Source organism: Nomascus leucogenys, chromosome 22a (genome assembly GCF_006542625.1).
Source record: "Nomascus leucogenys isolate Asia chromosome 22a, Asia_NLE_v1, whole genome shotgun sequence".
Lineage (NCBI taxonomy): Eukaryota > Metazoa > Chordata > Mammalia > Primates > Hylobatidae > Nomascus > Nomascus leucogenys.
In genome coordinates, this window is record NC_044402.1 from 90752769 (window position 1) to 90766388 (window position 13620).

Sequence of the window (13620 nt, forward strand, 5' to 3'; positions counted from 1 at the left end):
TGAAGGCCCCACCCCTAAAGACTGTTGTATTAGGGATTAAGTTTCAACATGAATTTTAGAAGGGACAAAAACATTCAAACCATGGCAGTGACTTTACAGCAAAGAAACTTAGTACACAGAACTTCAGTGAGGGGATTAAGATTCACATTGCAGGTAGTGGAATATATGATGAGTGTGCTCTTGATATGATCTGAGAAGGGCACATTATCTTTGTGACATTCTTCCCAAAAATATGTGGCCCTGATCTAACCATGAGAAAAAATCAGTTAACCTAAATTGAGGATCATTCTACAAGCTACCTGACCAGCATCCTTTAAAAGTATCAAGCTCATGAAAAACATGGAAAGATTGAGGAGTTGTCACAGATGGAGGGAGACTAAAAGGACATAAATGTTATGTGGAATCTTGAATTAGATCCAGGAACAGAAAAAGGATATTGGTTGAAAGACTGGTGAAATCCAAATAGGGTTTGAATTAGGGTTTTGTTAGGGTATTGGTAGCAATGTTAATTTCTTAGATGTGATACTTGTACTATGGTAGAATGCTAACACGGGGGAAAGCTGGGTGAGAGATGTGTGGAAATTCTATGTACTGTCCTTGCAACTTCTCTAATGAATGCTAAAATTAATGAATAAAATTTATTTTATTAATAAAATTAATAAGCATAAATTATTTAAAAATAATTTTTTAAAAAGAAAAAATACTGACAATATAAGGTGAGGGCAAGTATGTGAAACAAGAGAACTGCCAACAAGAGTATAAATTCTTGCAAACACCTTGGAAATTGTTCGGTATTAACTAACAAAGGTGAAAACCTGCATATCCTATAGCTTAGCTATTACACTTCTAGGTATATACAATAGAAATTCATACCTATGTGTACCAAAGATAAGAACAAGGATGTTCATAGCAGCATTATTTGTAAATGTCAATGAATGGAAATAATCCAAATATCCATCAATGAAAGAATAAAAGAAAATAAAGTGAAATGTTTGTATACTGAAAATGAAATAACTACATACAGCAATATAATTTTGAGCAAAAGAAATTATAGTAGGCCATTCTTGCATTGCTATAAAGATACCTGAGGCTAAGCATGTGGCTCCTGCCTGTAATCCCACCACTCTGGGAGACTTAGGTGGTAGTATCCCTCGAGCTGAGGAGTTCAAAACCAGCCTGTGCAACATAGTGAGACTTTGTCTCTGGAAAAAAAAAAAAAAAAAAAAAAAAAAGGCTGGGCGTGATGGCTCATGCCTGTAATCCCAGCAGTTTGGGAGGCCGAGGCGGGTGGATTGCCTGAGGTCAGGAGTTCGAGATCATCCCGATTAACATGGTGAAACCCCATTTCTACCAAAAATACAAAAAATTCACCAGGCATGGTGGTGTGCGCCTGTAATTCCAGCTACTCGGGAGGCTGAGGCAGGAGAATCACTTGAACCCAGGAGGCAGAGGTTGCAGTGAGCTGAGATCACACCATGGCACTCCAGTTTGGGCAACAAGAGCGAAACTCCCTCTCAAAAAAAAAAAAAAAAAAAAAAAAATACCCAGGCATTGCACTTGTAGTCCCAGCTACCTAGGAGGCTGAGGTGTGTGGATCACGTGAACCTGGGAGGTCAAGGCAGCAGTGAGCCATGATTGCACCACTGCACTCCAGCCTGGGTGACACAGCAAGACCTTGTCTCAAAAAATAATTTAAAAAATAAAAGAAAAGAAAAGGAATTCTGTAGACTGAGTGATTTATAAAGAAAAGAGGTTTAATTGGCTCACAGTTCTGAAGGCTGTATAGGGAGCATGGTGCCAGCATCTGCTCAGCTTCTGGTAAGACCTAAGGAAGTTTACAGTCATGGTGGAAGGCAAAAGGAGAGCCCCAGTATCACATGGTGAGTGCAGGAACAAGGGGAGGGTGGAGGGTGGAGGTGCCATACATATTTAAACAACCAGATCTTTTTTTTTTTTTTTTTTCCAGGCTGGAGTGCAGTTGCACGCTCGGCTCACTGCAACCTCCACCTCCTGGGTTCAAATGATTATCCTGCCTCAGCCTCCCGAGTAGCTGGGACTACAGGCACGCGCCACCATGCCCAGCTAATTTTTGTACTTTTAGTAGAGATGGTGTTTCACCATGTTGGCCAAGCTGGTCTTGAATTCCTGACCTTGTGATCCGCCCACCTCAGCCTCCCAAAGTGCTGGGATTACAGGTGTGAGCCACCGTGCCTGGCCAACAACCAGATTTTGAGAGAACTCAGTATCACAAGGACAGCACCAAGTCATGAGGAATCCACCTCCATGACCCAAACACCTCCGAATAGCCCCACCTTCCACACTGGGGATTACATTTCAACATGAGATTTGGGTGGGGACGTCTAAACTATACCAGAAATCAAACACAAGGCCAGGTGTGGCAGCTCACGCCTGTAATCCCAGTACTGTGGAAGGCCAAGGCAGGAGAATCGTTTGAGCTCAGGAGTTCAAGACCAGTCTGGGCAACATAGCAAGACCCTGTCTCTAATTAAAAAAAAAAAAAAAGAAACACCAAAGATTTTATACTCTTTGATTCCACTTATATAAAGTTCAAAAACAGGCAAAACTACTCTGTGGGGTTAGAAATCAGAATGGTGGTCACCTTTGGGGAGAAAGAAAGAGGTAGTAATTTGTAAAGGTCACAAGGGGATCTTGTGGAGTGCTAGTAATGTTCAGTTTTTTGCAATTAGTGGTGATTACACAGTTTTTATTATATTTATTGTAACTCAGTTGTACTCTTAAGATCTGTGTACTTTTTTGTATGTATGTTATACTCTAATAAAAAGTTTTAAAAATTAAAATATAATTTAATTTTTTTTTTAACCACATAACTGAGATACATTTGAAGTGCCTTGCTTACTATTAGATAGGTGCAAGGCTGGAAACAGGGAAGCCACTATGGAGACAGCTGCATTAGGTCCTGAGTTGGAGTGGTGTGTGTAGGGATAGGGAAGGTGAAACATAGCAATGCCGAGAGGATACAATGGGCAGAACTTAGTGCTTGATTGAAGATGATTTAAGATTTTGGACTATCTGCTTTAAGCCATAGGGACCAAATGGATTTTTCTCAGGGGAGGAGGAACATGGTAGAAGAGATATTTTTGAAAAGTTAATCTGTGTACCACTCATAGCATATGTTGCCTGCTATTATAATTATGTTAATTATAACTGATCTATTTGTAGACATGTCCCTGTTAGTAAATCACAAGCCTCTTGACGGAAGGGACCTGATTTTATGCTTCTATATCCAGGGCCTAACTCTCTGCCTCACTAAAGTAGATTTATTGCCATTTAAGTCCATAAATAGAAGACAGTAAACACCACATAATGTGGAACTGGATTGGGAATGAACAAGAAAAAAAAATCTTAGAAAGTACATGAATGAAATGATATTAAAATATGTATTATTAATTTTTAAAACTCGTATTAAACCATATATAGAAAAATTCTTGATTAACCTAGTGAAAAATAGCTATGTCAAAACAATAGCCAGCCTCATACTCAGTGGCAAAGCAATAGAGATATTTGTAGTAAAGAAAGTAGTAAGAAAAGGAACAATTGTTGATCATCACCAATATTTACTATTACTTTGTCAATGTAGTAAGATTTTAAATATAGATATAAATATTGGAAAGGAGACTAAAGTATCATTGTTTATAGTTTAATATGATCACCCACCTGGAAAACTCAAGAGAATTAAGCAAAAAAGATATCAGAATAAAAGATTTAAATAAATTAGCCTTCTTTCCTTCCGTTTACATAACTCATCTTTTTGGTCTAGTGAAAGTCCCTCTTCCTTCATAAGCCAATGCTGAGGAGGGAGGGTGGGAGAGGGAGCTAAAAAGAACTCACCTCATCACTACTGTCGCCATTGGATTTATCCATTTATTATCATCCATTCATTCAATAAATAATTTATAACTCTCCCTCCATGCCCCTTCCATTTCCTCCCCCCAAGGTAATTAATGTCAAGAGTGGGGTGTTTATCCTTCCTTGCCTTTGTCTATGCTCTACAAGCATATTCCAACAGTCAGGCTCTATGATACAGTTACAATGGTATATCAGGGCTGCTGGTTGCACCCAGTGTCTGTTCTCTTCTTTCACAGTCATAGAATTTTTATCTGTGTACATGGCTACTGAGTTAAAGACTATATTTCTCAGCTTTCTCTGCAGATAGATGTGGTCATATGAGCAAGTTCTGCTACTGGAATTTAAACAAGTAATATGTACATACGTACAACTTCTCGTCATGTTCTTTTTTTTTTTGAGAAGGAGTTTCACTCTTGTTGCCAAGGCTGGAGTGCAGTGGTGTGACCTCAGCTCATTGCAACCTCCACCTGCTGGGTTCAAGTGATTCTCCTGCCTCAGCCTCCCAAGTAGCTGGGATTACAGGCAACTGCCACCACGCTTGGCTAATTTTTTGTATTTTTAGTAGAGATGGGTTTTCACCATGTTGGCTAGGCTGGTCTTGAACCCCTGACCTCAGGTGATCCACCCGTTTTGGCCTCCCAAAGTGCTGGGATTACAAGCATGAGCCACTGCGCCTGGCCCATATTCTTAAAAGGAAGGAAAATGCCTTCCCCTTCCCCTTTTCCCTTTTGCAATGGCTGGAATGTGCACATGATAGTAAGAGTTGGGGCAGCCATGTTGGGTTTTGATGACAGAGCAAAAAGATCAAAAGAGCATAAATCCTGAGTCCCAACACGATGGGCTCACTTATTTACCTGAACTTTTTAATTTATTTTATGATTTTTTAAGTTCCAGGGTACATGTGCAGGATGTGCAGGCTTGTTACATATGTTTACCTAAACTTTTATGTGAGGGAAAATCATGCTTTTTAAAAAAATTTAAACCACTGTATATGGGCTGTTCCAATGGACTACTGTCTATGCTAAATAATACAAATGTTGAACAACATAGTGTTTCCCCCTGTCTTTAAGGAGCTTGCAATCTATCACAGAAGTTTAACAAATGATTACATGATATATGTATGCCATGATAGAGAAGGCACATGATAAACGAAGCCACCGAGCGGCGATAAAGCCAGTCTATGGAGGACATAATACTTTATCTAGGATATGGAGGAGAGAGAGAGTGCAAACCACTTATACCTGCTTGAAACAACTCTTCTATAGTCTTCAGTGACATCCTCCTGAGTTGCCTCCTACTTCTGACTGATCCTTCCTGGTTTCCTCTCTTATATCAACTGGTAAATGTTGGCCCTTCTCTGGGCTCTCTGAGCCTATTCTCTTCCTGAGTAATCCCCTTCAGTCCAGCGACTGTAAATAGTACCTCAATACTGATGACTGCCAAATCCAGTCCTTTCTTCTGGGCTGTGGACTCAAGTTTAATTGCCTACTTCACAGCTCCATCTGCAAGGCTCACAGGCATCTCAAACTCACTGAGTCAAATGTGAATTCTTCCTTTTTCCCTTCCAACCTGCTCCTCCCACAGTCTCCTCCCTCTCAGTAAAGGTTATCACAATCTTCCCTAGTTGCTCAAGCCAGAAACCTGTGAGTCATTCTTAACACCTCCTTTCCCTTGCCTCCCACATGCAACATATCACCAAGTATGCTCATATACTTCCCCAAACTCTCAAATCTATCTGTTTCTCTCTATCCCAGCCACTACCACTGTGGTCCATGCCACTATTAACCTTTCTCCTTGCTACTGGTTACAGTTACTTTTTTTTTTTTTTTGAGACAGGGTCTCACTCTGTCACCCAGGTTGGGGTACAGAGGTGTAATCATGGCTCACTGCTAAGGTTGGGAGATTGACCTCTTGGGCTCTGTCAATCTTCCTACCTTAGCCTCCCTAGTAGCTGGGACTATAGGCATGCCACCACACCTGGCTAATTTTTGTACTTTTTGAGAGATGAGGTTTGCCATGTTGCCCAGGTTAGTCTCAAACTCCTGGGCTCAAGTGATTCGCCCACCTTGGCCTCCCAAAGTGTTGGGATTACAGGCATGAGCCACTACGCCCAACACCAAAATAATCTTTACAAACACCTTACCATGTAATTTCTTTGCTGTCTCATAGGATTGTGCAACACCATGAGGCACCCTTCACATTGTATTGTACCTCCTAGCTGTGCTACCAGCCAACCTTGCTCCTCTCCTAAAACATAGTGAGACTCCACCTGTAAAAAAAAAAATTAAAAATTGGCTCGGTATGGTGGTATGCACCTGTAGTCCCAGCTACCTGGGAGGCTGAGGTGTGAGGATCCCTTGAGCCCAGCAGTTTGAGGTTACAGTAAGCTATGATCACACCACTGCACTCTAGCCTGAGTGACAGAGCAAGATCCTGTCGAAAAGAAAAGCAAAGAAAACAGATTACTTTGGTGGCAAAGTGAAAAGTTGATTGGATGAGAGAACATTTTGAGGCAGAGAGACCAGAGAAATTTTGCAATAGGCAAAGGAGAGATAACAGAGATTAGGATAGCACAAGGATGGAGAGAAGAGGACAGGTGCTAGAGATATTTGAAAAGGTGGAATCAAGTGTTTGGCATCTGACTGGGTGTCATAGAGAGAGTCATGGCCCACTGTAAATGTCCATGTCTCAATCCCAGGAGCCTGTGAATATGCTTCATGGCAAAAGGGACTTTGATGATGGGATTAAGATTCTTGAAAGGAGGAGATTACGCTAGATGATGAAGGTGAACCCAATGTAGTAAGGGTCAGAGTCAGAAAAGGCAATTCAAGGATTGTGGCTGAGGTTAGAATGGTGTGCTTTGAAGATGGAAGAAGGGTCCATGAGCCAAAGAATGTGAGCAGCCCCTAGAAGTGGAAAAGGTAAAAGAAATGGATTATTCTCTACCGCTTACAGAAAGAATGCAGCCTTGTAGTCACCTTGGTTTTAGTTCACTAAAACCCATTTTGGAAACTTGACCTCCAGAATCATAAGATAATAAATGTGTGTTTTAATCTACAAAGTTTATGACAACTTGTTACAGCAGCAATAGGTAACTAATACACTGGGCATGGGTATAAGAGTGAAAGAAGCATTGAGAAGAAGGGCCTTGTACAACTGGGTGGATGGCTGTTTGGGACCCCCAGAGTCTGGGAACCCAGAAGCAAGAGTGAGTGAGGGGCCGGGTGCAGTGGCTCACACCTGTAATCCCAGCACTTTGGGAGGCTGAAGTGGGCGGATCATTTGAGGTCAGGAGTTTGAGACCAGCTTGGCCAACATGGTGAGACCCCATCTCTACTAAAAATACAAAAATTAGCCAGGCATGGTGGCATGTGCCTGTAATCCCAGCTACTCAGGAGGCTGAGGTAGGAGAATCACTTGAACCCGGGAGGCAGAGGTTGCAGTGAGCTGAGATCACGCCACTGCAATCCGGCCTGGGTGACAGAGTGAGACTCCATCTTAAAAAAAAAAAAAACAAAAAACGAGTGGGGGAAGAACAGAAGGTAAAGAAACATTGATATGGCACTTAGTGAGGTTGGGGCGCCTGTGACACATCCCACTGGACAACTGGCCATAAGGATCTGGCCCTCAGGAGAGAAGCTGACCCCAAGAGAGGGCTTTTGGAGCATCCTCACATATTCTGTGATTGAAGCCAAGTAGTGAGAGCATTCGCAGAAAAAAACAGAATCAGAAGAAAGGAAAGCCTAGAACAAAACTCAAGGAAAACTAAAACTCAAGTGGAGCTAAGGGGAGTGGCCAGAGAGGAAGACGAAAACCCAAGACTTGTGGGTCACAGAAGGCAGAGGAGGGGAGAGTTTCAAGGAGGAAAATCCAACACTTATGGGGCACCAAAAGAAGAGAAGGGAAGAGTTTCAAGGAGGGGACCAGTGTCTCGTGTTCCTGACAGGAGAAAGAAATGCCTGGAGAAAGAAATGATTGAATATCTACGTCAATATTGAAAGTGGATTTAGCATGAGGCTACTACAGTTTAAGCTTCAGGGACCCTTCATAAGCTCAGGAAGGGGCCCTAGAAACTTCGTATTTGTAATTGTTTTATTCTTCCTAAAGAGGGACTCAAAATTCGGAAACTTCAGGGCCTATCAAATTCTTACCAGTATGATTTCATGGTTAAGAGCTTAAAGCCTGGAGACAAAAGAAGCCTGTTTTCCCTTTCGCTGTTTAGTAACTTTGGATGGGTCACATTAACTTTCAGCCTCGGCTTTCCTCAGTTGTAAAATGGGAATAACGTTTCCTACACCTATAGGGTTATAAGGCTCAAATAGTACCTACACAGTGCCCCATACATAATCGATGTTTATAAGCGTTAGCTACCATTGTCACTCTTGTTGTTGCCAGAACAAGACAATAAACTCCTTAAGAACAGGATGTGGCATCCCCCAAAGCCCATCACAGGCACACAGACATACTTGCCAAGTGAATACTCCACTCTCCCCCCACTCTCTGCGTGTTTAACTAGAAATACAACTTTAATTATATTCTTAGTGCGACACACACACGGTTGGCTTTTCAGCAAGATGCCAGTAGCACCTTCCTGAAAAAGGGTGCATTCGTCTCAGTGTTCCCCCTTCTTGGTGAGCCCCGAAACTCACAGATCGTTTGTCTCCCGCACCCCGCCGGCTCCACTTTCCCGGGTCAACCTGGGACAGACGCGGAGATAACGCACTGACCGCGTTAGCATTGTGTGTGCCACTTAAAAGGCACTCAAGGAATAAGGGATGTTAGTACATTTTCCCCCACCTTTCCTGGCCCGCACTCATTGCCTGGGGGCTCAGCGGAAGCCGCGTGGGGGCGGGGAGGTGGAGGGTGCGGTAGGGATGGAGCCTCGCCCAGTGCTTTCGCCCCCTCAGCGCGCTCCCCCGGCCCGGCTGGGTTCAGGGGTCCCTCCGGGCCGCTGGGGCGGGCTGGAGGCCGAGAGCGGGTAGTTGACGCATCCGCCGCCGCCGCAGGAGGCGGAGCGCTGCACCTGGCGGCCGGTCCTCAGCGCCCGGCCCTGAAACGGGTCCAGCCGGTAGTGAGCGGCGGCGGCGACTGTGAGGCCCGGGCCGGGGAGGAGGAGCAGCCGCAGCCGGAGAGAAGGTTGCGCCGGCGGGAGCGCTGGGCCCTCCGCCTCCGTTGTCCGTGGCCCCACCCGGTCCGCATCCCTCGCCTCGCCGCGCCCCGCCCAGCCCGCCGCAGCCCCCGAGGAGCGCGCGAGCAGCCCGGGATGGTGCGCGCTGCCCCGACAGCCGCCGCCCCGGGGCCCCGAGCCGCCGCCCCGCGCTCCGGGGACAGGGCTCCCCGCGCCCCGCGCAGCTGAGCGCTGCCGCCGCCGCAGCAGGTGAGTCGGGCCCGGCTTGCGGAGAAGGGGCTCGCAGACCCGCCCTGGCCTCCCCCGCCCCGGACGGGCCCAGCTGGAGGGCGGGTAGGCACCTCAGCCGCGCACACCTGCTACCGGGAAAGGGGATTCGGGGCCGGGGCTCGGAGCCAAGCGTGCGCCGCTGTCTCCGCTCGGGCCTCGCTCGCCCGCCGCTCCCTCCCTCCCTCCCCGGGCTTCCGTGTCGGGTGTCATCTTTGTGGGGTGCTGGGGGAGGATGCCGCCTGCGCCCCCAGCGCGCCCGGTGCTGGCAGCACTTCCGCAAACGTAATTGGAGTCGGGAAAACAAAGGCGCTGCTCAGGGAGCCCTCGCCGGGCGCCCACAGCTGCTGCCGCGGGTGGGGACGGGGGGTGGGCGCCGATGCCCGGGTCCTCCTCAGCCCAGGCCGACCCGCGCCCTCGCCGTAAACATCCCTGGGAAAAAGGAGGAGGTGAGAACCTCCACACAGCCCCAGTGACAAGGACGTGGCCACTTGTGTGGCAGGAGGAGGAAATTGACAACGTCTGCCCTCCCAGGTGAATACGGAAAAAAAATACCTCTCCTCTGCCTGCCACCATCCTAGCAGACATCCCCCACCTCGTGCTTTACTTCCACTTGGTCTAACATGTCTCTGGAGCCCTTTTGAGATACTACTGGGGGTTGCTAGTCTTTCTGGGTCATATTTATTGCCCATAGAGCAATTTTCCTGCAAATTTAGATAAGATGGTGGAAAATTACAAACGCAACTTTCCCCCTCGTTAATCCCATCCCCACATGGACAGACAGGTGGGTTAATTACCCTTATGCATTCGCAACCACCTACGTTTCTTTTCATCCCAAAAAGATTGACTAAGCACCTCACAGAAATACTGGGACATATAATACCTTGCTTATTAGTGTACAAAAGACTTAAAGAGTTGGGGTTCTAATCTCAACTGGTATTTAAATAGTTGTGTGTCCTTGGGCATGTCACATCTTCCTGAGCCCCAGTTTTCTCACATGGAAAAGAGGATGGTTGGATATTATAGTGGCCAAAATTTCCCGTAATCCTCTAGAAGTCCATGATTTTCTAGAAATCTAACCTCTTAAGTATAGATGAATGTGAAGGGTAGGTAGACATACAGTTGACTAATATATGTAATACAAGGAGATGTGTACTTGGTAGGTCCTTTCCCCAAGATGTGGGCACTAGCCAGCTAAAAGTGTATGCATCTGTTTTAGCCTTGTTAAGTAAAAGAGGATAGGATCCTCCTCTTTGGGAAGCTTGGCTTTTGACACGTCAAGCTGCTAAGCAGAGGTGGAGGATATTGTCAGTTGTGTAGTGGTAGTCAGATGGCTTGTATTTATCACAAGGTGTAAGTAAAATTTAGGATTGCTTAGGGGAAGGATGGGACATTGTTAATGAGCCCAGTGCAGGATGCTCTGGGGAAATAGGAGAGAGCATCACTTTAATAATGCATTAAAGCTACTGAGTAGTTGTGTGTCCTTCATGTTTACAGCAGTTTATTTCTAAGGTACTTTCCATGTCTATACAAATAAATATAAAAGCGTGAAGGCAAATAAAACACAAACAAAAAGCAGAGTTCACAGGTATTTGATGGTGTGGGTATTGGATCACCAATTCCGTCATATGTAGTGTCTGGATTATTAACAGTATTAAGGCATTTTTTCTGAGTACTTATTATGTTCAAGACACCATCTTAAACATTTAATATCTAAATCTCTGTAAGATAAGTCTTTCCCCTAGTTCTGTGCATGACAAAAAGGAAGCTCAGAAGGGTTAAGCAACTTACACAAACCACATAATCAGTAAGAGGTAGAGTTAAATTTGACCTCATGTTTCTGGCTCCAATGCCCAGGAAATTTCCACATGGTGTCCCTCCCTAATCAGAACTCATTAAGTCTCTCCACCTACGCAGATGCCTTCCTTAGCTTTGTGTCTTTGAAAATTAACTTGATTTCAATGTACATGTATTATGTTAACATTTAGCCATGTAGGATAATTTATATATTTATTACATATGTATATTAATGTGTGTATATTTACCCTTTTGTCCTCACCAGTTATAGATTGAAGGCAACATGAGGCTGACAGGTTTCTTTGTTTTACTTCCTTTGACAGTAAATCTTAATTTGGCAATCTCATTGTAGGGAAAGGAAGAAATGCAATAAATGTGTGTCTGCTAGCTATTTTGTACATTGGCTGAAAAATCAACATGCTGTCTATTAAATGAAAAAAATGACTGGGAAAGGTGGCTCATGCCTGTAATCCCAGCACTTTGGGAGGCCGAGGCAGGTGGATCACGACGTCAGGAGTTCAAGACCAGCCTGGACAAGATGGTGAAACCCCATCTGTAATAAAAATACAAAAATTAGCTGAGCGTGGTGGCGGGCGCCTGGAATCCCAGCTACTCAGGAGGCTGAGGCAGAGAATTGCTTGAACCCGGGAGGTGGAGGTTGCAGTGAGCTGAGATCGCGCCACTGCACTCCAGCCTGGGCAACAGAGCGAGACTCTATCTCAAAAAAAGAAAAAAACAAAAAAAACTAGCTTCAGAAGAAATTTATATACATTTGTTTAAACCTGCATACAGGCATACATATGCCTTTTTGTCCCCAGACTGTTGACAGTAGTTTTTTTTTTTTTGTGTTTTTTTTTTTTTTTTTGCAGGCGGAGTCTCGCTCTGTTGCCAGGCTGGAGTACAGTGGCTCCATCTCGGCCCACTGCAACCTCCGCCTCCCGGGTTCAAACTATTCTCCTGCCTCAGCCTCCCGAGTAGCTGGGATTACAGGCACATGCCACCATGCTCAGCTAATTTTTGTATTTTTAGTAGAGACGGGGTTTCATCATGTTGGCCAGGATGGTCTCCATCTCCTGACCTTGTGATTCCCCTGCCTAGGCCTCCCAAAGTGCTGGGATTACAGGCATGAGCCACTGCGCCCAGCCGACAGTGGCTATCTTCAGGAAGTGAGACAAGATGGAGAAAAGAGGATGTTTTTGCTTTTTACCTTATAAAGTTATGTTTGGGCTTAAAATTTTGTTTTTGGAACAAGCATGTGTTCTCTTATTATATAAACTAAAAAGGAAAACAAAAGAAGACTAGAATTAATTGATTTTATAAAATCCAAAGTAAGATAAAATTGAATCTGCCTAAACTCTTACATTAGGGAAGTGAAATGAGACTCAGGAGATCAAAGTGAAAGGTGGCATACTGAGAATTGGGGGGCAAAGGGTAAAGAGTCTCAGGTGACTGGCTTTTACTTTTTCTAATAGTAACTGTAGCATATTCTACAACTCCTGTTTTCCTCCTCAATAAGAATGCTTTGGAGCATACACAATTTATCTGCTTGATTAGGGGTGATAAGAATTTCTTTCTTCCTGGTCTTGCTAGTGATGGCTGTCTTTGGAAGCATGATTGTTCTGTACAGAACAATCTGGTAGAAGGTAGCAGTTGGAGAAACCAATTTACCTGCTGTGTCATCTCATGAAATTATGGCATTCTGGATGACTTTAGGTATAATTATTTTTAGTAACAATTTAGGAGCAGCAAGTTATCATAAAGTTAATCTAATCTGATGCATATGTACTTGTTAAATACAGTCCCATAGTTCTATCCAATTCTATGTAAAATTAACTAAAACCACTGCTTAGAATCCCTAAAAATTAATACATTTCCCTGCCCAGACTCAGAAATCCAGAGCCATAATACATTCAGACTTTTCAGAATCAAGAAAACACATGCTTAAACTTGGTTAATTATCATTGTGGTAGTAGGTAATCTTGAGAAAGAGGGAACTGTAAAAGTATTTTACAGAAGAGATATTCTCACAATTTTAGATATTAGCCAACATTTCATTTTAGGTTCTAATTATGTTTTAGGCAGAAGGAAATCTCCATCTTTTAATTTAGGAAACTTTGTTCAATAGGTTGTCTTTAAAGGCAGAAATCAAGTGCAAAGTCCTACCCTACTACAAGGCCAGTTTGGGTAAAATTTGTTCCTCAAACTCAACTAACATGGCATTTCCCTGGGCATAGCATTTTTCATTCCTGGGAAAAGCAAACACATCTGATGTGAATTCTGTGTGGGGCAATGAAAACACCTTAATGCCTCCACCAAGAACATTTCCTTTGAGTTTATAATTCCTCCATGTTTAATTATCCAACATTAGCTGTCTGTTCCCATTTACTCTACTGGCATTTTGGGGGGTGAGAGGGGCTTGTGTCAGCCTTTGTTTTCCTAAATTCTGAATGATATGTTATCCAGTACTTAGCCCCACTGCTGGATTCAGTAACATTTGCTTTGTAGCTGTTTTTGATTGCCCACATTTGGATGATATTTAT

The 13620-nt window shown here is 44.0% G+C and overlaps 1 protein-coding gene across 3 annotated transcripts in view; it reads left to right on the forward strand.

Annotated features, from left to right (window-relative positions):
- The first annotated feature begins 8952 nt into the window (after positions 1-8952).
- MFSD6 (major facilitator superfamily domain containing 6) overlaps positions 8953-13620 on the forward strand; it is a 91866-nt gene continuing 87198 nt past the window's right edge. The window contains exon 1 of one of the 3 annotated variants that reach the window (XM_030804078.1): positions 8953-9265. The gene's annotated coding sequence lies outside the window, so the exon portion shown is untranslated. Of the gene's footprint in view, positions 9266-9630; positions 9818-13620 lie in introns of those variants that run through there. The other 2 variants (XM_030804080.1, XM_030804079.1) reach the window with 2 other exon arrangements.